This window comes from Schistocerca piceifrons, chromosome 7, assembly GCF_021461385.2.
Source record: "Schistocerca piceifrons isolate TAMUIC-IGC-003096 chromosome 7, iqSchPice1.1, whole genome shotgun sequence".
Classification (NCBI taxonomy): Eukaryota; Metazoa; Arthropoda; class Insecta; order Orthoptera; family Acrididae; genus Schistocerca; species Schistocerca piceifrons.
Genome location: NC_060144.1, coordinates 201454889 through 201482283, shown reverse-complemented (window position 1 = coordinate 201482283; position 27395 = coordinate 201454889). Strand labels below are relative to the sequence as shown.

At 42.3% G+C, this 27395-nt stretch overlaps 1 long non-coding RNA gene across 1 annotated transcript in view; it reads left to right on the top strand.

The window, feature by feature from the left end:
- The window catches only part of LOC124805120, a 39662-nt gene extending 13074 nt beyond the window's left edge, over positions 1-26588 (top strand). Inside the window, exons 3-4 of the long non-coding RNA XR_007017398.1 lie at positions 8193-8297; positions 22402-26588. This is a non-coding gene — a long non-coding RNA (uncharacterized LOC124805120). The remainder of the gene's footprint in view (positions 1-8192; positions 8298-22401) is intronic.
- Positions 26589-27395: the final 807 nt, after the last annotated feature.

Sequence of the window (27395 nt, the reverse complement as noted above, 5' to 3'; positions counted from 1 at the left end):
ATATTTTTTGTTATTGACTATGTTTCTTTTCTTTTTTTGTTGGTGGTTACCTCGTGCTCTACACTTATACTTAGGAAGGTGAAGTTTTTACTGGTTCCTTATGGTGTGATTTTATGTTATCTATTCGTCAGCACACAACTTCTCAACCGCTTGTATTTTTAGACCCTAATTGACACATTCCTCAGTTCATTTCTGGGATATTCGACGCGTGGCTGCTTCCAATCTCAACCCAACTTCCCGTAGTTTGTTCCAGGCTGTTCGTGGTGATACTCCGCCCGCAACCTCTGCCCGAATTTCAACTGTTGTCATCCATCTGTTCATCAGATCCGGTCGAAGATCCAGTCGAATACTCCCACGATCCTCTCGCAGTGCAGTCGCTCTCCTTTCTGGAGTATATCCACAAGCCACCTGACGATGTGCGGCGGTGGGTACTTTGTGTAACACTCTCACTTTCCCAAATTTCCTGTTCCGGTGGCGTATGGCTCACGTGAAAAACGATTGCTGGTAAGCCTCCGCGCGGGTTCGAATCTGTCTAATTTGATCTTCGTGGTCTCTTCGAGAGATATACGTAGGCTGAAGCGATACATTGGTTGAGCCTTCTAGGAACATACGTTCTCAGTGTTTTAACAGTGGAAGAAACCGGCCATGCAGAATGCTTCCCTCAGCGTCTGCTACTGGATTCCGCTGAGCATCTCAGAGATGCTTTCGCGCTTACCGGATGAACCTGTAATGAAACGTGCTGCTGTTACTTCGATCGCCTTTGTTTCCTATATCGATCCTGGTACGGATCCCAGACTAACGAGCAGTATTCTTGGACAACATGAACAATATCCACGTATCCATAGACGCTAAAAACCTGCGGAAGGAACTGAGTCACGTATGGAAAGTATAAAAGAACAACGACTGCAACAGGTGATAACCGCGATGGTGCTCCTGCACCCCAGACCATAACTGCAGGTGCAGATTCAGTGTCTAGCACGTAGACAAGCTAACTGCAGGTCCTCAACTATCTAGCTCAGGTGTACATACGCTCGACATCTACTGCAATAGGTAGTTTTCATTGTACTAGGTTTAGTGAAACATGATACGTGCAATTCTGTAAGTGCGGACCTATCGCTTAACCACTGCACCTGCCGTCATGACTGTATCGGAGGCACATGCCCCAGTCAGTTCGATCTTGGCATATTCTTATTCCACAGAAAAGCAGTTCTACGAACGTCTTTCAGTCCATAATAATGTGACGATGCTCTACAACGGCGAAACGCGTCATTTAAGTAATATTTTCCCAACCAAAACTGTTTTATTCACGAGAAATAGTATTACTGAGTTATTTTATTTCCTTGAAAATTATGAGCTGTAAATTATGTGTGACGAAACCACTTACTTACGAATGCTTCTTGTATTATCACTGTATTGTCTGTACACTTCAGCAGTGGTAGGAACTCTTACTTTAACGTTTCTACGAGAATAGAGTTTCACGATGTCTTACTAGCAGTATGAAACCAAGTGTACTCAATTCCGATTACAGAGTCGCCCACGTATTCTGATCTAGAATAACCTCTGCTACTCTACTTTTGAACAGGACTCGCGATGTATGTGGTATTCTTAAAGTTAATGTGACTATCTGTGAATGAAACTGAGTGAAAAGAATGGCTATCGACAGCACACAGAGTGGGTTTCACATCAAACAATCACGACACACTGGCTACCTGTCGCATATTGAAAACTGAAACCCTGTTAGAGAAACGAACGTATTGAATCAGGTGAAAATTTTACAAATCAATACACTTTACATCACAAAGTTCGGTTAGCTCCTACGATTGATATTTACCGTCGACGGGTAACTCAGCTCTGCTCTGTATGCTTAACTGTTTAACGTGAAATGTTGACTCCATGATTCTAAAATAAATCGCTGCGAGGCTAATTGCCTTCTCATTTACTTTAGACTGCTTTGCCAAACAGGAATTTTGTTTCCTTTCCAAAAATGCAGCTAGCTGTCCACGCAGTATTGCAAGACGTAGCAGTGAAGTGATGCTGCGATTTGCAATGAAACTGTGATGATAATATTAATGAAATGTTTTGTGAAAGAGTAAACAGTGCATATTGGATTGAAGTGGTATTCGGAATTCTTTAACTACAGAGAAATGAATCAGATCGACATGGAACTGTAGTCTTTCCCTGGCATTGTCATATACAATGAAAACTGATTCAGACAGACTGTATTTAATTTACAACATTTCTCTTGGCTTTTCCTATAGCGTACTTTTAACTTAGTGTCGGTTGACATGTAATTAACGTTCTGAACACATGACTGTTAATTCGCTCTAGATACTAAAATGTAAATATTCTGGCCAAAGTGGAATCTTTACATTACAATAATTACTAGGCTAGCACTTGCAGCAAATAAGAACTGTATTCGTGTTACCTTTTTTCCAAATGCGTCCTCTTTCTATTTAATCACCATAAAATCATTATTTATCATCAGTCATAGCAGGGACTATCTCAAATGAAATTCATTCTCTGTTCAGCCCATCAACTCATCATTGACCCAACACTTTCTCTCTCTCTGCGCAACCGACTCACTCTGTCGTCTACTGTGAATAGACATCCAAAGATGCTCATAGTGACAAAGATTTCAAACAGACTGTGTTCCTCTTGGTATATAAACCGCTGACCTTGACTAATTTATTGTACAGATTAAAGCTCCGCTAGGAAATATTATTTGATGGTTTTATTTCTTCATTTTTTTAGAGCGCTTGTAAGTTAAGCATGACGCTGTTCTATGACCATGAAAATATCTTCTTTTTCCCGTATCTTTGTCCCGCATCGCCGCAGGGTCGTCATGTTTAGTAACGGATTAATTTAAGGGGTGGCCGGGTGCCCTTCTTGTCGCCACGCCGTTACGCCCCGGCAGTATGTGTACGTCAACTGTGTCCGAATCGTGTAAATGAGGCGATATTCACCTAGTGGGATGTGGGAAATTGCCTAAAACTAATTAAGATGAGCGGCAGTATTGTAAATAAGTATATGTATTAGGACCCACTAATGTATTAGGTGGTGGGTTAATATGTATCATGTAGTTTGAAGAAGAAAGAACTATAAAAAGATAAAAGAAAAAAACGCCTAAAAACCACATCGAGGTTGAGCAGTTCACTGACCCTCGTCGTTAACCCGCCGGGGGGATTCGATCCGGGGCCGTCGCGCTTCCTCGTCCCGCAAGCGGCACATTAACTCGCAAAGCTACCCTTTCTTTCCATTCTGTTCGTCTTCGTTCTCCTCTTTTGGTCTGACCGAACACCACATGACGCCCCTTTAAGTTCGTCGTTGATTATTTCAATCAGTTTTTCTTTTCTTTTTTTAATTATTGCAGAGGGCAGACAGCCCTCTGATCGAACACGCTGAGCTATTGTGCCGGCTGGGTGGGTTGCCAATGAAAAGATCTGTTAGTGGTATAAGTGCTAATGTATTTTTAGTGTGCGTCATGGATTGGTAAACGAACTCATATGGACGGGGTGTTCAAAAAGTCTCTCCGCAGTGCCGTACGATTCTTAGCCGCGCGTGCCGTATGATTGTTCGCCTGCCCGCGTTACTTCCCTCCAAGTGGACTCTCCCAACATTCCACTGTTTCGCTTATCCCAGCCAGCGTCAGTAGTATCGTTGGTGTGTCGTTACGTGTTGACGTGAACGTTTAACTTTAGTCCCATTGTTCGTTTGTTTCGTTTCTGTCACTGTTAAAATGCTAACTATTGAAGAACGTGTGTTTTTAGTCGAAGAAGTGTTCAAAGCTGGCGGTAAATACACAGTTTCATTTCGTCAAACATTTAATTCAATTTTCCTGAAAACAACTCTCCCACATCGCAATACTGTGAAGATCTGATTAACAAATTTCGAAGTACGGGTTCAGTGACAGATGCACCGAGAAGTGGCCGTCCTAGCGTTTTGTCAGATATTTCTGATAAAATGTGCATGAGTCTGAACAAGTCAGTAAGAAAACTCGCCCAGGAAACTGATGTTAGTGTCGGAACGGTCCACACAGCTGTAAGGAAAAAATTAGAACTTTTCCCATACAACGTGGCAGTCGTGCAAGAACTCAAAAATACCGATCATGGCAAGAGACTGCATTATTGTCAATGGTTCAAAAATTTCGTTCAACAAAATGGAAGGGTTATTCTTAATGAACGTTTTTCACTAATGAGGCGTGGTTTCATTTATCCGGGTACAAGAACTCGCAAAATTCTCGTATGTGGAGTACTGCAAATCCATTGTGTATTCATAAGGAACCACTTCATTCTATGAAAATAGGAGTTTGGATTGCAATTTCTAGACGTCGGATTGTGGGTCCCATATTTTTCAACGAAACAATAAACGCCGAACGATACTGCAGTGATATTCTGTACCCATTCATAGGAGAACTTGTGTTAAGTGAAATACTAAACGGTTATTTTAACAAGATGGTGCAACCGTGCTTACAGCTCGCGTTTCAATGTCACTGCTTGCTGATGATTTTAGTGATCGCATAATTTCACAGGGGCTTTGGCCTCCACGATCGCCTCACCTATCACCGCCTGACTTTTTCTTCTGGGGTGCAGCGAAAGCAAAGGTCTATAAAAAACCGTCAAAAATCCATCGATGAATTGAAAACTGCAATATCAACTTTCACTGCTTCTGTTACAGAAGAAATGTTACAGCTTGTGTCTGGAAACATGATTAGACGAATTGAATTGTGTATTCAACAACAGGGGGGACACTTTCAACATTTATTGTGAAAATTTGTATGCAAAAATGAATATTCAATAAATTAATAACTTGTACTTCACTGAGTTTCATTTCGGTGTATTCACTGCGGCATACGGCACCCGCGGCTAACAATGATATGGCACTGCGGAGAGACTTTTTGAACACCCCGTAAATGTACAATCACCAATTCCTTAAACTGATTTTTACAGTGAACTCGATTATTGTATTTCGTTAATATTGAAATGGACCTTTTTCTATTGTTAGAATATTGTGGCGATGTATGGTGCTACTCCCTCTCTACATATTCATCCTTTTCTGCGTCACATTTTGCCCAATGATGAATGACTTGGCGGAGACCCTGGTTGTTCAGGAAGCGCTCCATCTCGAAAGTCACGTCGTCTTTATGAAAGTGTTTGCCACGCAATGGCTTCCTCATAATGACAAAGATATCATTGCATAATACGTAAGGAGAATGAACGACTTACACTCACCGTCGTGAGACCAACTGAGAAGCTAGTGTATTCAGATGTAACGACTCCATGTCACAAAAACTGACAACGACCGGAAGAGCGGTGTGATGACCCCGTAATCCTCCATACTGTATGCAATGACGCCATTATCAGAGGATGACACGGCGGTCGGTCGTTACCAATGGGACCGTCATGACCTGTGGATGGAATTTGTTACCACGCCATGGTAATCCGAAGAGACTTACCATAACCTCTTCCGATGACGGTTGGGTCGGCACCTTTTCGACATTGGTGAATCCTCATGTTTTCAATGTTAATTTGCTCGTTTCCGCCTGTGTTCAGCACTCGTGCATGGCTGTTAGGCAGCTGAAGCAGTTATCTGGATTGGCCCGACACAGCCGCAACATTTCTACTGTAGCCTCTGGTCGGTTGGCTGTTTGAATGTGTGTAAGCAGCTGGGGAACCAATGGGTGTCAACAATTGTCAACGTTAAAAATGTAATGCAAGGTGTTGAAAAATGATCCCTGACCTGTTTTCAACTTCTTTCCCTATCGCCTTTATCCTGATGCGCCGGTCTTCGATCACCGTGGCCTGCACTCCTCATGCGACCCTCGTGTCGTCACAGAGGGATGGTCTGTCACTTTTTTTTTCAACATTGAGAGTTGTTTGGCCATATTGGAAGATACTGCGCAAACTAACCATTGTAAATGCATCGTTACTGTATACTTCCATCAACTCATCAGGTATTATTACAGCATTAGTTCACATGACTGACACCGAAACTGTACAGTTTCATCTTCGGATGTGCTTGTGGCACTCCAAATCAGCTGAAATCTGAAGTACATAAAGTGATCCAAAACGTAATATCATCAAAAACCAGTACTACTGTAATTATAAAATATACCAGTTCTTGTGTGGGTACTGTAATACTTTATCCCTACATTAGAACAACCGCTTTTCGGCATCGTTGTGTTCTATATCATTTGATTTACTTCAATAGTTCAGCTGAACTGGACTGACGCAAACACGTCTGAAGCTGAAATTGTATAATTTCCAACTCGATCGTGTGAATTAAATGTCATCAATAAAAATAGGTGACTGGGCTGTCCAGTAAAAGTATATTAATGTAATACAGCCGAAAGCCCGTAAGGTTACACCTATGAAGACGAATTACACTAAAATTCCTGTATGGGGCAATCAAAAAGTTTTAGTTCGAAGCACGTACAATCCAGAATCGGTATGCCAATCACGCAAAATCACCTTTAGCATCAATCAATATTTTACGTTCATGGAGTATTACAATCGTCAAGGCAGATGTTTCATCAAACTTGCTGGAGTGCCGCGATCTAGGCAACCCGTCTAACACTGCGGGAGAGCAGAATATCTTCTTGGTAGGCGCTACCCACTCAAAGAGATCCGACTGCCAGAGCAAACCAAGATATTTAGATTCGACGTCACCGATCAAGCCTGCTGTATTAAATGAACACCAGTTGTTTTAGCACCTCATCAACAAACTTTGGGGAGAGGATAGGTCACACACTAATGATCAGCTGCTGTTAAGGTACGTATCCTTTCTACACAGTTATGTCCACTGATTAAGGTGCACTGGACATCATACGCCAGACTTTATGGTTAACACATCGTAAGCTGTTGTTCTATTTCGAAGCCGTGATTATGAATCTTATTAGTTGCCGTTGTTTTCATCTGAGTTACTGGAAACCACACGGATTAAGAAGAATTTAAGCTGTATAAGATAATTATGTGAGCCGAGAGAAAATGAAACAGATGATAGTCTCATCACCGAGCAACCATTTCCTAACTAGGTTATATAAGCGCTACAGTATTCCTAATGCAATTTATAGACACTTTGATAAAAAAAAAGCAGTCTCCATCCTAGGTAATTAGGTGGATACCTCGGGAAATGCTATTATTGAACTTACATATTTGACACTGATTTATGACGTTCTTGTACATACAGAAATCACCGCGTTTTTTAAGCCAGAGTCGAACGTAGGGACCGAGATAGGCGTGCCTTGATTAAGACAATGAATGGACTCGTATTCGTGAGAGACGTGGTACAAATCCCTGTTTGATTTCTCTAGCTCGCGTTTTCCGTGTATTTCTGAGTCAACGTGGGGCGAATTTACTGCATGATTTCTTCAGAAACGCTGAATCTGGTTTCCTAACCCATTCTTGTCAAGTTCGAGTTTGAGCACCTACGCCACTGACCTCGATGTCGACAAAACTCTCATCTGTTTTTTCCACCTTTCTTCGTACGCATGCTGTTTAATAACAATAACCCAATCTTATATTATCTCAGATAAATGTAAGTATGACGTCACCATAACCACATTATGGTAGTGAAGTCTAGAGTAACTGGCGGCACACCGCGCGGTGGGGGAGAACAGCGAACAGCGGAATATTCATAGTCTTATATAGTCGTTTAATGTCAAATGTCAATATGAGATGTGGAAGTTTACTGGCTGTTCATCCGGTTAGTGATAACAGAGGTTATTTATTTGTAATTAATCGAAGGGAGGTTGAATATAAGTACAATTGCAAAAAAGTTACGTATTACTACAAAATGTATTTTTGAAATAATTTATTTACTTCTATAGTGTAACATACTCATTTTGTAACTGTGGAGATATTTGTATGAAATGTGTCTGCTACGAAAAAGTGCTCCCGTCAGAGAACATTGTTCTCATCTTCTATTTAATTAAATCATTCAATAATTGGTGCTGAACGCCATGTTTTCTCCATAGAATTTGAAATTATCCTTAAGATCTTTCAGATCAGAGGCGGAAGAAAAGGGAAATGAATTGAACCTTATATGAACCAGTAGACGAACCAATGTCTTAAGATTTGTTAAATAAGAAGCTTTAGAACTTCCTCAATTTCCAAAGACTAATTAACAATATTTTATGAGGAAAAAAATAATATATGTTCGTGAGCGTATTACTTAGCGTGCACCTCTGTGCTTAGTTGCAGACGAGCGACAAAGAGAATTCGACGTCGGGCCACCAGTTGCCGCCTCCGCAGCAATGCCAGTATACCGTTCCTCGGCAGGAGAACAGCGACACTGACAAGGTTAGTGATCAGTACTTTACCACCCACGTAGAAAGGACAAGGGTAGTTTTATGGCACTGTTTAGTGCGGAATCGTTAGTTATCGAGTAGTCACTTGTCGCAGGATAAGGCCATACACATCTGCTTTTCAGTTATTTTTACAGTTTTTCCTTGCATGTGCAAATAAATAGAAATTTGTCTAGCGCGATCATTACAACATCGTAAAAATTATGCAGACCATATTTTTCGTACTAATTGTTTACTATTATTTACGTTACCTGTGTTTTTCCCCTAAAAATATCATTTCGTACCTGCGTCTAAATGTTCGTAACTTACCCTACATCACGTGCGAAAGAGCTGTTCGTAAGTTACCTCATTAACAAGCAATCGAAAACTCACAGTCGTCTTCCAGTTAAAATTGTGACTCATTGTTCCTTTTAAAAATAATGCCTTGTCAAATACCGTACATTTTGTGTCACCACCACAATATTTCCGGAAAGCGTTCGCAAGAGTGGTGAAATAACAGAAATAATAGTGAAAATAAGACCATCATGTAAGCTATTAATAAGCTTTCTCACAATCTCGTAATTATCTCTGTCTTTACAAGCGTTATCCAGCGTACAGGGTCTGCTGCTTTAGTAATACAGTGAATTATTTTAACTTTGTGGCCGGATGCCCTTGCTGTAGCCACAGTCGGCAGTTAACCTGAGAGAATACATAGAAAGAAGGATCCTTTATTGTATGATTATATGATAGCGGAACAAACACTGGTAGCAGTTACTTCTGTAAAATATCTGGGAGTATGCGTGCGGAACGATTTGAAGTGGATTGATCATATAAAATTAATTGTTGGTAAGGCGGGTACCAGGTTGAGATTCATTGGGAGAGTGCTTAGAAAATGTAGTCCATCAACAAAGGAGGTGGCTTACAAAACACTCGTTCGACCTATACTTGAGTATTGCTCATCAGTGTGGGATCCGTACCAGATCGGTTTGACGGAGGAGATAGAGAAGATCCAAAGAAGAGCGGCGCGTTTCGTTACAGGGTTATTTGGTAACCGTGATAGCGTTACGGAGATGTTTAATAAACTCAAGTGGCAGACTCTGCAAGAGAGGCGCTCTGCATCGCGGTGTAGCTTGCTCGCCAGGTTTCGAGAGGGTGCGTTTCTGGATGAGGTATCGAATATATTGCTTCCCCCTACTTATACCGCCCGAGGAGATCACGAATGTAAAATTAGAGAGATTAGAGCGCGCACGGAGGCTTTCAGACAGTCGTTCTTCCCGCGAACCATACGCGACTGGAACAGGAAAGGGTAATGACAGTGGCACGTAAAGTGCCCTCCGCCACACACCGTTGGGTGGCTTGCGGAGTGTAAATGTAGATGTAGATGTAGAACGAAATGATACGCGGCAACTATCTGTGACTCGGATAAACTCTGTTCCGCATTCTATCGTAATTTAACGATTTGTGTATCTTATTTCCTGATTTGGAGATTGGTGACCAGCCCAGCGTTAGCCTAAACAAGTGTGGCAAACTCCCTGAAAACCACATTCTGGCTGACCGATATACCAGGCCGATAAAAATCAGTCCATAGTATGGGTTCGATCCCCATCTGGTTCACCTCCCTGTGTTGGAAGCTAGCGCGCTGCGCGTTAAGCTGTACGGACAGGTCATTCTTGTAACTATCTCCAGCTTAAAAATTTATTGCATACGCTTCAACTTATTAGCAATGCTTTGTTTTAAACATAGAGACTTCGGTAAAGACAGCATACTTTGCGTTGCGACGACGCCACCTTCGAAACACATGTGCAAAGGAATTGGAATGGTAATAACAATACTAATAAAATAATAATAATAATAATAATAAGACAGTGTCTTGGAGAAGGTGGTCTCGTCACGCCGAAAGGTAAGTGGCATTTTCAGCTCTCTATTACTACTGGGACATTGGCGAAGATGTACCAAACGAGCATTCTGAAAGCAAGTCAAGCAATTTCTTTAAAAGTTTCGAAACAATATTTCTCTATTTTCAGGTAACACATTCGTATGTAATCATCACGAATGTAATTGTTTCGTCACACACGTCTTAGCTCTCAATATAGTCATAATCATTATCATATATCACTCTGTACTTATAAAGGATTGTATTGTCGTGTGTAACTTATGCTCCATTATCTTAGTCATAAACATTATAAAGTAGACCACTTCTGCAAAGCCTTTTCCCGTGTATCGGTAAAGAAAATGGTTCAAATGGCTCTGAGCACTATGGGACTTAACATCTGAGGTCATCAGTCCCCTAGAACTTAGAACTACTTCAATCTAACTAACCTAAAGACATCACACACATCCATGCCCGAGGCAGGATTAGAACCTGCGACCGTAGCAGTCGCGCGGTTCCGGACTGAAGCGCCTAGAACCGCTCGACCACCGCGGCCGGCATCGGTAAAGAGCTTCACTACTTTCGTAGCTATATTTCATTTTTCATTACGCCATCATCCAGAAATTTCTAACAGTGGAACTGTTGCGACATTCAGAAATCGTTTGATCAGTTCCTACCGTTGTTAAATGTATATAGGGTCAAGGAAAAAATGCCACTTTGAGGTCGGTATGCGATTCCTCATCCATTCATTCAAGACAAAAGTTCATTTAGCATAATCATACCGGGTGCATTCTGAAAACACATGTCTGAAAACAAGGAGCGGCAACACTGTCACATCATGCAGCGCTTAGGAATACGCAGAGGAATGTGTGTCACTCCACACTACCGTACCAGCCGTCGTAGCTTACTGAGACGACTGCTGGGACATCAGACTCACATCCACCAGGGAGCTCTTCGTCGTCATGTTCTTTTACAATTTTGCAGACGTCCATTCTCTAGTTCTCGTCGTTTATAAGCCGGACATCATTTTGTCACGTAACAATGGCCTATCACTTTACAGTGGGATCCGTTATACTGCATGCATGTATCTACTAACTGCGCCTTGCACAATCATATTGTCCTGTCACGTTCATTTTAGTGGCTTCCCGATGGATGTACAAACGATGGATACCTCGGTATGCTTTGGTGCTGGATGCATCCAATAACGAAGCTGCTGCCGCTGCTCGTGCGTATGCCGCACGGTACCCGCAAAGGTGCCATCCGGATAAGAATGTGTTTGTCGGCTGGAACAACGCCTACGTCAAACCGGTTATTTTCGTCCACAAGTAATGGACAATAGTCGTACAAGGACGTACTCCACAAGCACAGGACGCCATTCTTGAAAGCTCATCAATCACCTCGGCGAAGTCCGCCCCGATAGCTGAGTGGTCAGCGTGACGGATTGCGGTCTTACGGGCCCGGGTTGGATTCCGGGCTGGGTCGGAGATTTTCTCCGCTGAGGGACTGGGTGTTGCGTTGTCTTCATCATTTCAACCCCATACGGCGCAGGTCGCCCAATGAGGCGTCGAATGTAATAAGACCTGCACCAAGGCGGCCGGACCTGCCCCGCAAGGGGCCCCCCGGCCAATGACGCCAAACGCTCATTTCCATTACCTCGGCGAAGTACCAGTGATATTGCAAGGCAGTGCCAGATGTCTCAAAGGCTGACTGTCGAAGTGTTACACAATGAAGAACTGCATCCGTAGCATTACACATTGACTCAACGCCAGCGGGCAAAAGACCGTATTCGACGAAAATAGTTTTGCGAATAGCTTTTGCACCAAGTGGAAGATAACGAACATTTTACAAATTACCTGATATGGATTGCAGAATTCAGTTTAACTCGCGAAGATATTTTCAACTTGCACAGCAGCCCTTCTTGGTCGGAACACTATCCACAGGGCACCAGTGAACTCGGCTGTAAGGCACGCCTTGGCATAAACCTGTGGTTATATATATGAAGATGGTATCTGTTCGGACATGTGCATATATATATAAGGCTCACCGGCCATTTGACCATCTTCTTCTGAAGCAGTGCCCGGAGTACTCTTACGGGAATCGGCAGTGAAGCCGCGAGTAATGAGTATAATGGGCAGGATCACTATGAATACAGTGCGGGACAATAAGTTGCGAATGTGGGTCTCATGGGAGGCGTGCCAGAGATAAATCCCTACATTCGCAGTATCGTCTCTCTCCTTGGTGGCTCAGATGGATAGTGTTTCTGCCGTGTAAGCAGAAGATCCCGGGTTCGAGTCCCAGTCGGGGCACACATTTTCAACTGTCCCAGTTGAGTTATATCAACGCCTATATGCAGCTAGGGAAATTCATTTCATTGAATTTCATAAACCTGTGGGGCGGAATTGTGGGAGCAGTGCTTTTGGGCCCACGTATCGCAAGCTTCTCCACAATACTTTGTCTGGCGCGTTAGAAAACTTTGCACTTGGTGTTCGACAGCAGCTATGGTTTCAGCTAGAGGGTACACCGCCAACTTTGGAATGAACGTGCGTAACTATTTAAATGAAATGTTTCAAGGGAATAGATTGGTCGCAGTGGTGCCACGTTCTTCCAGCCACGTTTTCTGGACCTTAATTCACTATATTTTTTTGTGTGGGGACACAAATCTTCGGCTTTGGTGGGTGCAGGCGAGTTGCGTAGAGTCCCGCGACGAACAATCCAGCAAATGCCGAAGTTTTGGCAAATGCAAGGTGGTCGCTTTGAACGTTTTCTCTAAAGCGTACATTGCTCGTACGTGTACTTACTAAAGTGCGCGTCATTTATGTTGGCGGCCGAGTTTAGGTTCGTTCTGCGCATCTGACGTCACAAAACACAGTCAGCCAATGAACAGAGAACGACGTTGCCACATCTCGACTGCAATGCAGAGCATGGACGAGTGTCTTCAGTTTTAGAAACATTCAGTCATAAATAAAATAATAGAACAAAAGCAATGTCTTGATAGCAGACATTCTTTTATAGAAAGTTTGGAAAAAGCATTCTTTATACCAATTGCTTCATATTCTATTAATTAATTAAACCAAACAAGCAATAAGACTCCTAATTCAGGCGATAGCAAGGAAAGGTGTTTGTATCACTCTCACAAACCGCTTTTTCGCAATAAAGAACAGCGGTAATTGTTTTTTCCTATTGTACTTCGACGAAGCGTGAGTAATTCATAGTCATACCAACAGTGTTTGTCAGTATTTTGCGTGACGTGTTATACTCCTCATGGCGTTATGTAGTCGGATGAGGTGCGTTGCCGGCCCTAGTGGCCGTGCGGTTGAAGGCGCTGCAGTCTGGAACCGCAAGACCGCTACGGTCGCAGGTTCGAATCCTGCCTCGGGCATGGATGTTTGTGATGTCCTTAGGTTAGTTAGGTTTAACTAGTTCTAAGTTCTAGGGGACTAATGACCACAGCAGTTGAGTCCCATAGTGCTCAGAGCCATTTTTTTTGAGGTGCGTTAGCGTAACGGTTAAGGTGTTGGGCTGCTATACGAAAGGTTATGAATTCAAACCTTGTGCGGTGCTTAATATTTTCATTATTTAAAAACAATATCGAAGTACCTTACTTCACGAATTATATTCGTTTGAATGCCATTTTTTGGAATTTCTAGTGCTTTGTCTCTTCATTAACCCTTTCGCTGCTGCAGACACGTGCTCGCCGCATTCCGCGCTGTGCGCGATTTTGTCATCACTGCACTGCTCGCCTGTGCAGACACATGGTGTTCCCACTGCTTTGACACACTTATCATTCGACACACTTATCGATTGATAAGAGTGTCAAAGCAGTCGGAACACGATGTGTCTGCACAGGCGAGCAGTGCAGTGACAAAATCGCGCACAGCGCGGAATGCAGGGAGCACGTCTTTGTAGCAGCGAAAGGGTTAATGCGGCGGTGGTGGCTTTACTTCATGAACTGCGCGCTCCCCCCTAAATGTAAGCTTGCGAACTATGCTATACTATGGCGCTGCTTCTATTGGCGCGTGCGTCGTGTGCAACTGGCAACGCAGCAATCTCCCGCGTCTGGGCGGGCATGCGCGAGCCGCCAAGAAAAAAGAATTGAACTATAGCTGTATGAAAATAAGTCTGGACGTCAAACGTGCCAAATGGAATTATTGTGCGTAGCATAATGTGCAATCTGGTGTAGCCTACGTACTGTATTTTTTGTACTTCGTTGGATAAGACGATATTACTGTATCCACTATTATTTTCTGTTGGCTTTATTTGTGTCATGAACGAAACAAAGTGCTCGTTTACGTCTATAAGAAGTTTACGTTATGTCTTAATGTTAGAATAAAGATAACAGTAGCAGAAAGAAATACACAAAGTACCGCATTGTGGAGATATAAATTGGATACAGTTAGATGCTTTAATTGAAAAACAACAAGTTTTAGCGAACGCGACTCGAACATTGGTGGGTCTGCATATTGTTCCCCACTGTATTGCCTCGTCTCAGTGAGCTAATGACACAGGCCCGGCACAGCACAGAGTTCTTGCTGCCTGTTCTCGGCAACATTGAAGGCAGTCAGAGCGTTGCCAGAGCCTCGTGTTTTAAATCTCATTTCTGGTGAACCTAATGGTGGGACTAGGTTATGCTAGATACACTTTCTTCTTCAATTGAGATGAGGGATCGCATGCCTAAGCCAAGTGCGACATTTTTTCTCCATCCTGCATATATAAATTGAAGACACTTCCTCGCGTTCGTCTGTATGTGCAGGCTAATCTCAGGAACTGCTGTAGGGATTTTAATCCGCTTTTCATTAATAGATAGAAGGATTCATGAGGTAGGTTTTTGTGCATAATTTATAAATATTTCGTAGAAATTGTCTGAACTACGATGAATTACTGGTACGTTATGAGAACGATGCCGTTGCCACTTAGCGAACAAACTCGAGAGGGCAGCAGCACTTCGAGTTTTCAGAAAGCGTGAACTAAATTGTATCTAGAGTTATGGTCTAATGGTAGACAGTTTGGCTATAAACCATATGGCTGTAGGATCAAATCCTGGCTGGGCCAATTTTTTCACTCTGCCCTTAACCCTAGCATTCACCTCTCAATGACGTGGAGGATTCAACAAAAATGAAACGTGCATCGAATATCGCCTTACATTGTAGCTCGTTTTTCCCAGTTCGGTAACTCGTTATGGACATACAAGTCGCTTAAGTGATATCCAATTGAATGCAATCGTTTGAGAAAAATCATGTGAGTCCAAAACCTGCGCTTTTCAATTATTTATCCATAGAGTAAAACGCAGCGTGGCATGCAGCTTTACTTTGTTTCGCCCGCATCTCGTGGTCGTGCGGTAGCGTTCTCGCTTCCCACGCCCGGGTTCCCGGGTTCGATTCCCGGCGGGGTCAGGGATTTTCTCTGCCTCGTGATGGCTGGGTGTTATGTGCTGTCCTTAGGTTAGTTAGGTTTAAGTAGTTCTAAGTTCTAGGGGACTGATGACCATAGCTGTTAAGTCCCATAGTGCTCAGAGCCATTTTACTTTGTTTGTATAAAAAAGTTTTGCAACAGCGCAACGAATGACTCTTCTTCAAGCTTCCTGCTGCTCTTGAGTCGAACATAGATTCGCAGACGATACACTGCGTGGGAGTACGAAAGATATTGTTGTTTGGACAGTTTCAAATTATGCAGAAGAATGGCAACCGAATTACCAGTGGTGAGAAAGACATTTAGGCCTATTAAAGATCATAAAGACATGGACATAATCTTCTTGAATGGAATTCAGTAAGTTCTTTTTTATGAATTAGTATAATTTCGAAATACTTCCACAGATGGTTCATGGACTCATTTCGAAATATGACAATTTCAGACCGCCAATTTTTGTTTCCCTCAGATCACCAGTCGCATTTCGCACTCATAGGCCTAATTCACTTCAAATTCTTCGGACAACGGGAAGGGAGTTACTCAACTTTGAAGCGCCGTAATAAATATGACCAGTGAAACCGCCTCATCAGACGGATGTGATGTGAGACTCAGTGCAAACTAAGCTTCACAAGAGCAATGCTGTAAGACGAACTAAACATGTAGTTAAGCGTGTTTTTCCTTATTTTTTCTTTTGTTTGTGCCACGTCAGCCAGCCTTTACATATTGACTCACTCATCTAGACATATACCCATGATTCGCAAACATTACTTACATTGGTTATAACCATATTACTTACAAGGGAACTTCCCCATTGCACCCCCCTCAGATTTGGTTATAAGTTGGCACAGTGGATAGGCCTTGAAAAACTGAAAACAGATCAATTGAGAAAACAGGAAGAAGTTGTGTGGAACTGTGAAAAAATAAGCAAAATATACAAACTGAGTAGTTCATGGGATGATAGGCAACATCATGGACAGTGGGCCCGCAAGAGCGCCGTGGTCTCGTGGTAACGTGAGCAGCTGCGGAATGAAAGGTCCTTGGTTCAAATCTTCCATCGAGTGAAAAATTTATTTTTTATTTTCAGTTTATGTGACAAACACTTATGTTTTCATCACTTTTTTGGGAGTCATTATCACATCCACAAGAAAACCTAAATCGGACAAGGTAGAAGAATCTTTTTACCCATTCGCCAAGTGTACAAGTTAGGTGGGTCGACAACATATTCCTGTCATGTGACGCACATGTCGTCACCAGTGTCGTATAGAATATATCAGATGTGTTTTCCTGTGGAGGAATCGGTTGACCTATGACCTTGCGATCAAATGTTTTCGGTTCCCATTGGAGAGGCACGTCCTTTCGTCTACTAATCGCACGGTTTTGCGATGCGGTCGCAAAACACAGACACTAAACTTATTATAGTGAACAGAGACGTCAGTGAACGAACGGACAGATAATAACTATGCAAAAATAAAGAAAGTAAAATTTTCACTTGTGGGAAGACTTGAACCAAGGACCTCTCGTTCAGCAGCCGCTCACGCTACCACGGGACCACGGCACTCATGAGCTTACATTATCCTTGATGTAGATTATCTTGCACATGGACTACTCAGTTTGTATATTTTGCTTATTTTTTTTCGTAGTTCCACACAACTACTTCCTGTTTTCTCAATTGATCTGTGTTCAGTTTATCAAGGCCTATCCACTGTGCCAACTTATAACTAAATCTGAGGGGGGTGCGATGGGGAGGTTCCCTTGTTAGATCACGATGTGCTCCCACCATTGCCATGAGTGCCACTCCAGACGTCAATTCAATATGGAACACATAGCACTCCCACCTGTAGACAAGTTTCCTGGTGTGCATTGCTTGCATTTGATAAGTTATAAGAAAGCGATGATATTCATTAAACGTTGTTCTGTGAATTTTACTCGCGGCTCTCCAAACATAGTTCACCACGCCAACGAAGTCGTCTGGCCGGAGGTACTTAAGATTGCAAAATCACAGTTTGATGTAAGCACAAGATAAGCCTTTGCAAATGTAAAATGCTGGTGCGTTAATAACCCTGAAATGCTGGTACATTAATAACCTGTGTAACCGCCAGAATGCTGAATGTAAGCATGCTAACATGCTTGCATTGTACTGTGCAGCTGCCAGATGTCAGTCTGTGGAATTGAGTTCCATGCCTGTTGCACTTGGTCGGTCAAAACAGGGACAGTTAATGCTGTTTGTGGATGACGCTGGAGCTGTCGCCCAATGATGTCCAATATGTGCTCGATTGGAGGCAGATCTGGTGATCGAGCAGGCCAAGGCAATATGTCGACACTCTGTAGAACATGTTAGATTACAACAAAGGTATTTGGGTGAGCGTTATCTTGTTGGAAAACACACCCTGGAATGCTGTTCATGAATAGCAGCACAACGGGTCGAATCGCCAGACTGACGTTTAAATCTGGTTTCGCAGGACAGAGCGGATCAGGTTGTGTTAAGGGGCCAAGGTCAATTACTGTTAGTTATACAAGAACACATACAACTTTATTCCTCAAACCAAAGCACAGTTTTCTCTTTAAAACAACAAAGATCAATTCATAGCTGAGGGCCCAAGTAACTTCTCCAGAATAAGTTACCAGGATTTAGAGTAACGGCTGAAGGCCTTAAGTAAAATTACAATATCTTCCCAGCTAAAGGCCGAAATAATATTTCAGATCAGCTAAGGAAATTGTTTAAAAGCCAGACATTTACAAATTGCGCCTAAAGGCCATATTAAGGAAAATTCAAGTTAATTCTTCGACTGAAAGCCAATTGAAAAAGTTTTCTTTACATAATAAAAGAGAGACTTTAAAGATAAGCTGTTACACAGTACAACAGAAAAACAGCTTAAGAAAACTTGAAGTATCTTGTCGGCTGAAGGCCCAAACAATTACTCAAGAATAATTAAAGACAACCTTAAGATAAACATTTACAGAACACGGCTGAAGGCGATTTCAAGAATTCAGGATAATTAAAGAGAAACCTTACAGACAAGGATTTACATATTAAAGCCACAGATTCTGAAATAAACGCGGCTGAAGGCCTAAATACAGAGCAACAAGAATTTTCAATGAAACACAGCTGAAGACCTAATCTTAAGGTTGTGATGAAGTTCAGCTGAAGGCCATATCCTAAACATAAAACAGACAATATCAATACACGGCTGAAGGCCTGGCACAGTACCTGCGACCAAATAAAATGACAATCACAAACAACAAACAGTGGTGCTCAGAAGTGTTCCAAGGGTCGGCCTGGGGAGGAAAAATGGTTCAAATGGCTCTGAGCACTATGGGACTCAACTGCTGTGGTTATCAGTCCCCTAGAACTTAGAACTACTTAAACCTAACTAACCTAAGGACGTCACACACATTCATCCCCGAGGCAGGATTCGAACCTGCGACCGTAGCAGTCGCACGGTTCCGGACTGCGCGCCTAGAACCGCGAGGCCACCGCGGCCGGCCGGCCTGGGGAGGAAATTCTAACCACACTTTAGGTGAGACAGACAGCCAAGTGTAACACTAAACAATCGGGTTGCAGCACGACCTACTGACGGCTGACTAACCAACCAACCGCTTAATTAATTCTCTTCCGCCCGACCAATAGCACGACAACCAAAGATATCAGCGAAGACAAGGATCGCAGCAGGATTGTGTATTAATAAATGGTGTATAAACACAGTCAAGGTACAATAAACACTCAAAGAGAAAAAAGAACAACACCAAGCTGTCAAACTACATGCCTTACCAGACAGCATCAACCCAGCGAGGGAAACACACTGCTGCAAAACTACGCTAACGACCAGGGCAGGTAACCGGAACTTTAACGGCCACAAGGCAGAAGATACCGCTGGTGCACTTCACTAATAAATTATAATCGTTTCAAAGGTTAAACACCACACAGGGAGATGGCTGCAGAATTTTGCTGACTCCAACACACCATCACGTTGCTCCTTGTGGGGACAGCCCAGGATGCAACAACCGGCAATCTGAAGAGATGTCACAACGGTTGAGCTTTCATGACAGGTTCACTGATTACTCAACTCCGGTATGCAGGTGCGGTGTGCGACGAACTCAGCAGCCCAGAAATCGCAGCTAGTGCCACACAACTCAGACCGCGGGTGCACGCCGCCAGCGGCTCCGGTCTGATCACACGCCGCAGAGACTTCCTCGCCGCTCCGCCGCGACGGACAAACTGCCCCACACACACCATGATACGGAAATATAACTGCCACACCAAAGAAGTTACGGCAGTACTAGTATCGATAAACGCAGCTGCTGCCATTGACGGAGGCCAGTGAGCAGCTCGTTCAGGTAGTAACTGAGGGAGGAATAAGACGCCACTCGGTGGTGACAAAATGCCCAAAAGGAAAAATGGCACTAGCGCGAGCCGATATAATTTTAATTAATAGTGTGTTTATACTGGTTGCTGGTGAGGAGAAAAGTTAGTTATTAGTATTTTATTAATGATATCATTCATAAGCAGCCATATCACAGTCATCACAGTCGCTCAAGAAAGTTATAATTAAGCTTTACTTGTTTAATCAGAATCGGACGATGACTCTCCTTGTCCGCAGTCTCGATGATTCGAAGCGATCTTCAAGCCTGTGTAAATAAAATGTCTTGGTTTTCTTGCGTTGCGTAGTCAGTCGGGAAACCTCAGATCGAGCGGAAAGTTTGCTTTGATAGAGTTTAATTATCCGATGAAATAATGGAGCTCTTGGATCTAATGATTACAGATTCGTTTACAATTCATCGGAAGTTCTCTTCTGATTACCAACGAAACGACATCTCCGTGCAAATTTCCAATTAGAGAATACATATATAATGAAATTCCTTACACACCTTTGATGTAAATGCTCAGTATACAGGGTGTTACAAAAAGGTTCGGCCAAACTTTCAGGAAACATTCCTCACACACAAATAAAGGAAAAATGTTATGTGGACATGTGTCCGGAAACGCATAATTTCCATGTTAGAGCTCATTTTAGTTTCATCCACCTACGCTCAGTGGAGCACGTTATCATGATTTCATACGGGACACTCTACCTGTGCTGCTAGAACATGTGCCTTTACAAATACGACACAACATGTGGTTCATGCACGATGGAGCTCCTGCTAATTTCAGTCAAAGTGTTCGTACGCTTCTCAACAACAGATTCGGTGACCGATGGATTGGTAGAGGCGGACCAATTCCATGGCCTCCACGCTCTCCTGACCTCAACCCTCTTGACTTTCATTTATGGTGGCATTTAAAAATTCTTGTCTACGCAACCCCGGTACCAAATGTAGAGACTCTTCGTGCTCGTATTGTGGACGGCTGTGATACAATACGCCATTCTCCAGGGCTGCATCAGCGCATCAGGGATTCCATGCGACGGAGGGTGGATGCATGTATCCTCGCTAACGGAGGACATTTTGAACATTTCCTGTAACAAAGTGTTTGAAGTCACGCTGGTACGTTCTGTTGCTGTGTGTTTCCATTCCATGATTAATGTGATTTGAAGAGAAGTAATAAAATGAGCTCTAACATAGAAAGTAAGCGTTTCCGGACACATGTCCACATAACATATTTTCTTTCTTTGTGTGTGAGGAATGTTTCCTGAAAGTTTGGCCGTACCTTTTTGTAACACCCTGCATATTTTCTTGAGTAGCATACAATATATTTTCAATTTCTTTCTTCCAGTAATCTCGATAGCAAAATTACAATTATTCAATGCAGCTATTCGGCACGGAGAAAATCCTAGAAGTCCCCTCAACACGCCAGAGAGAATATTACAAAGAGTAATTATGCGCTCATGGAATAGTAATAGTACTGTACTACTTTGCACGTCGATTCTGCGATTATATAGATGGTCAAGTAGGAAACGTAGTTCACTCATAGAATTGTGTAGGGATAATTAGTAGAATATAAAGAGATATTACACCGACCACGGCTCAGACGTAAAATTTGCAGTCATGTTGTGTGAGATAACCACGAGAGATCACCTGTTACCATACGAAATCGCACCCCAGACCATAGCTCCAGGTATAATGTGTGTCTAGAACCCAGACAGGTTGGTAGGAGGCCCAGAGCTGCTCTTCTGTCCAAGACACAGCCATCACTGGCACCGAGGCAGAACCAGCAGCCCCCCAAGCTGCCCTGAAATGGGCTCTCGCTTGATACCACTGACGCTACAAATTGCGCTGTTTTGAGCCCAGTGGAATGTACGCTACAGAGCGTCAGGCTCGGAGCTGTCCTTGAAGTAACCGATTTGTAACAGTTCGTTGTCACTGTGGTGCCAACTGCTACTCAGATTGCTGCAGTATGATGCGCCAGAGCCATATGCCGAATGCTATGGTCTTCCTTCTCGATAGTGCTACGTGTCCGTTTGGAGCCCGCTCTTCTTGCAACCTACCTTCTCGTGACCACCACTGCCAGCAATCATGTATAGTGGCTATATTCCAGCCAAGTTTTGTACAATATCGCAGAACGAACATCCAGCTCCTCGTAGCCTTATTTTACGACGTCGTTCAAACTCAGTGAGGTCTTGATAATGGCGTCTTTGTCGCTTAAAGGCATTCTTGACTAACATTAGTTCACGACGGCCAATCTCAAAGGTAACTAACACTCACGACCGTTAGAGCGTGTGTTTAAAGCAAACCTGATATTCAACCTCATACCGGCGCTACTGGCGAAATTTGAATTAGACTTCGTCTTTCAGGTGTAGTAACACGCCTACGAACTTTCGTTTGCGCGTCACTCCTTTTGCGGTTGCGATTTCTTTTCCGTCAATGTCTATTTTTTTCATTTGAAGCTAAAAATGTGATTTTGTTGTGTTGGCAGGTGTGCGCGACAGGGAACTACCTGCAAGGTCTCGACTGCGATTTGGATGGACTGCTGCGTGGCTGCTACCACCACCAACTCCTCTGACTGTTCCTGAAGACACATCTCTGCCACTCGCCAGGGCTGCACGCTGAAAAGCGTACCCGAAGTCACCTAAGTGGACATTTAGCTTTAGCATCAGTGACGGTAGAGCCAGCAGGTCATGTGAAGAGGACCGTGCGTGGGAATGCGTGAAGAAAGAGGACGTTTCGTCATAAAGCCAAGCGTGCTTAGCGTATGCGGTAGAAGAGAAAACTTAGAACGTCAGAAATAACGGAGAAGATGATCGCACACTCTTTTTGGAAACTGCAGTTTGCGATTAGGCTCTTAGTGTATCCTTTAGGGACACGACATTTTCGCTTCGCTAGTCACCGTGCCGCGCACATCACCATATTTTGTCTTAGTTCGTCGGTATATAAACACTTCTAGGAGCGTTGAAGATCTAGTCATCAAGCGCTTGTCACAAGCCGCGGTATGTTTTCTACTGAAAAGGCGTTTCACAGATGTCTCACTTTCGCAATGCCGGGTGGTTAAGAGACAGTCAGAACAGTACTTGATGAGAACTTTAAGAATACACAGAATTTTTGTCTTCTGATTTCTAGAGCGAGTGTCTCAGAACTTCCTAGTGTAGAATGCAGAACTCGTCCCTTGATTAATGAAAAGCGCAATTATTTGAACAGTTTAGTTAATTACAGTGCAAAATGCATTTTGGAATTGCAGAAAGTGTAATTGGTATTAGCAATAATGTTTGTAAAAGGAAGTAAGCGTGTGGCGTAGTGATAGGAAACCTGTGCTTATTAAAGATAATAACTGCTGCATATGTCAGCCATTCTATGTAGGCGACGGCCTGTCATTACACATACCTCCATGATTTTGTTTCTTATTTATTTTTTATATTTTTCTAATCCTTTTAATCACTACCTCTAAAGGTAGAGCGGACTGTTGGAGTCGGACTTTTCATCCCAATACCTATAAGGCCAGCTGGCAGTGCAGCAGAGTGAGTCGCAATTGCGAATATTTAAGAGGCCACTATCAGCTTCAGCATTTCCTTTGTAACAAAGGGAGATCCCGCGAAAACATTGAAGGGAAACAGAGGATGTAAATCATTTTTAACTTAATTCTGGGTCAATATGAAAGCCTAGTGTATGTGTAGGAGTATTTGTTTACTTGCACACACAGCAAAGTCTATGACGCTCGTCATGTGCAGTGTAAATACGTCGCTGTTGGGGCTATGATTCTATTCGTAGTTCAGAGAATACATACATTTTGTCGGAAATTTCTCTCCATAACCACCGTGCTCTCATGTCTCTCTGAACAAAATAAATGCCTACCATTGTCACGAATTACTGTCGATGAAAGAAAGATCATTCAACGTTTCTCATTTGAACGCCTGCATCGTCAACCAAAGACTCACAAATCTGTTTTTAAAAGTATTGCTAGATATCTCAGGTTTTAGACTTCTGCTAGTTAGTTCTCCAGCTGTTGCTGCACTAATCTTTTCATCTCTGCACATGTAGTACATCCAACGTCCTCAGTAATCTACGACACTACCCTTCTCCACCAAAAATACAAACTGAGAAAAATTCAAGTTTCATGCTCGAATAATTGAAATAAAACTCCGAGAGATGCTTAATTTTGCGGACACATCTGAGTATCTGATAAACTTTTTCGTATAAGGTTATTTTCACAGTCACACTTACTAATACCTCCATATTTAATAACTCATTTGGCCATTCATTTATATTTCTATAAAAACGCAATCAGAAGCTGCCCGTTTCCTGTTCATCAGTTCCATACCACCTGATGACAGATATCAACATATGCTCAACAAATTTTCTTGGATTAAATTAATCTGCTTCTGCTGCTTTCCTTGCTTTGACGATTTACTGGAATAGTGATTCGAAGATATCGTAATTATTTCGGGTTTTGTAGCGTATTAGATGTGTAACTAAAGAAATGACACCAACTTCCCGCCAGCCTTCTTCACTCTTTATAGACGTTTTATTGGAATGTCACACAGAACAGTTGTTTCAAGAGATTTTAAAAATCTGTTTCTACAAACTAATCCCGGTACGTCAACTTCTGCATCCTATTTGAGTGTTTACCGCACACTCTACACTAGGTTCCTTCCCAGATGAGCACCTGAATCTCGATTTGTGTTTGTCACAAACACAGAGAGTAAGAGCATTTCCTTTAGCAGCATTCCAACAGTTTTTTTCTTGTTAATTAATCATATTACATGTCAGGTTTTCTCTGCATAGTAAGGGGACGTCCATCTATTAAGTGAGGTACTTTTCTTCTTTTTCCTTTTTCTTTTTTTAATGGACCTCTTGCCCCCTTGGTAAGGTTTGGTCAGATGTGGTGCGACAGCCCTCCTGTCTCTCACGTTGCTTTTGCCCTCCAATTTTTTAACAATTCTACTTAATTGAAATGTTCATGTTTTTGCTTCATACTACTAAAATACCTATTACATTGCTCAGAATTAATTTTACAAATAAAACGTTATCCGTTATAAAAACGGATATCCTCGGAATATTCTGACATTTGGCAGATTTCAGGATAGTTAATTTGATTAAACTCATTATAATGCATCTTAAACGTAGTTATAATTTCACCCCTAATTTCAGAGAAAAAATTTAGTAGCTAAATTTAGAACTTTTAGCTCGTGATTAAATATATTGTATTTTAAACGTGCCAGTCGTGAGTAGATTTGGACGGACGACAGGCAGAGACAGACAGTCAGACAAAAAAGATCCGTGAAAATAGTATTAACCTTTTTGAAGGGTCCCTAAAAAAACCGACCTTTTGTTGATGTATTATATACATTACATGTGACTGATTGTACGTTCCTTTGAACCGTGTGATTACGTAACTTTTCAATCTCTTAAGTTATGTGATCAATAAAATAATTCTCGTCGGTGAACTTCAGCTTACCTGTCTTCCACAAACGGTTAACCCCACGGTGGCGCGTTTGTTTCGACTTGTCCGCATGCTGCTTTCCATACGCACTGTAAAAGCTTTGGTACAGATTCATTTTGAACACAGTAACACAAAGATTATATGCGTTGCAGAATACCACCAGTGACTCCATGACTGGCACGCAGTGATTTCGACTGGCACGGCAGGAAACTCTCCGAATGAAATTTCACTTTTGTTCGGCTCTTGTTTCAAATCATGGAATGCCGGGCATGCACTCATGTGAAGCATGCAGCTCAGAGAGGCCATAAAGATTGTCTACGCTCGGAATTACTTTCCTAAAACAAAATATTAGCCTTTATAATAACGCATATTCTCTGAATTAAAAAGTTGAATTCATATTTTAACTATTGCCCCCTCCCTCGTGTCCTTAAATGAGATTTTTACGGACACCCCCCCCCCCCCATTTTGAGCTTACCTAATTAATGGACGTCCCCTAAGCATTACACATAATTAACAGCTATATTTAAGAAATAAAACAGGAATATAATAGACGGTGACGAAAAATGTGCTAAAGTAAACAAATAATTGGGTTACACATGTATTTTCCAGTAAGTTCGAATACACTGCGAGTTGTTTGTAGCTACTGCCGTTTAGCGCTTCACAACCTCCGTAGTTTATATCTTCCGAATTTTCTTCCCGGTGGTTTATGGAGTCCATAGCTTCCTCGACACCTGTCATCCATCTCCTAGGCGGTCAATTTCGTTTCCCTTTTCCCTGTGGGATCCGCCTCCACACCTATCTTCTGTTATCATCGACCTTCCTAATTGGGTACACTGTAGTAGCGTTCCCTTATCAGTAGCTCCCAATACGTTCCTTATCACTTCCACCACTCTTTCTCATTTCCGTAATCTGTACTTATTCTAAAATTAATGATCTTTTAGGAACCCCTTATTCGTAACAGGTGAATTCATCACAAAGCTATTTACTGCGAAAGATTTTCATACATTTTCCTCATGAAACTACTCATTCTCAAATTTGATTTATTCTTTCTCTCTTTGTGGAACACTCTGTGTCAAGCTATTAGATGAATGCGTACTGTCTCTCTAGTCAGGCTCAGCAAACTAGTCATGCTTTTTACAGAAATAAGAAATATTAACTAGCAACAACTTATTAAATTCTAGTCGTTTTTATTCCATGCAAATGTTGTTTCTGTTTCAATAAAAAGATCAATACAGCCCGAGAATTCTTTCTTTATGTGTTAAAATTCCTTTCCCCATAGTTCCCAAAGTAGTTGCCTTTTATTATTTTTCACTGCCTTTTGTAAACTGGTTCTTTAATTGCAGAGTTTCCTACATTATTTATATGGAACACGCAAAGACAAGCAAAATTTTGAAGTCAAAATGCGGTTACTGATAGTATAAAAATTTTTCGTAAGTAGTTAAAAAAAGAAATTGTCTTAGACTGCAATGAACTGTTCATTTCTAGTACGGTCATCGATTTGGAAGGTTCAAGGTCCATTATCAGATGTAGGTGGCACATACATAGACTCGATGTGTGGTTTGTTCATCTTTGGAACGTGTTTACTTACATCAATTGTCCTTTAGCAAAGTGTGCTGGAGAAATATGTAAGGATGTTCAAATGAAAAGCTCCGAAACATTGTAACAACCAAAACGGTTGAAATTTACATATACCGCTTAGGGATAATGTAGTTTGACATCTAGGGAAACGAATGTGGTGTCGTCACCTCCCGCTAAAAATTCACAGCTGTGCCCTCAGCAGGCAAAGTGATGCTTGCCGCCTTTTTCGACTTCCGAGGTCGGACACTCATCGAATTCCTCGAGTACTAAAAAGCCATTATCAGTGATGTGTGCTGTGGAACACTCTGTAGCCTACTCAAGTCCATAAAGTGCAAACTACCTGGGTTGATCGCGGAGGGAGTGATTCTGCTTCGCGGTAAGGCGCGTCCACAGGTCTCCAAGGTCACGCAAAGTCTAATGGCCAAGTTCAAGTCGGAGCAGCTTGCGCATCCACATGG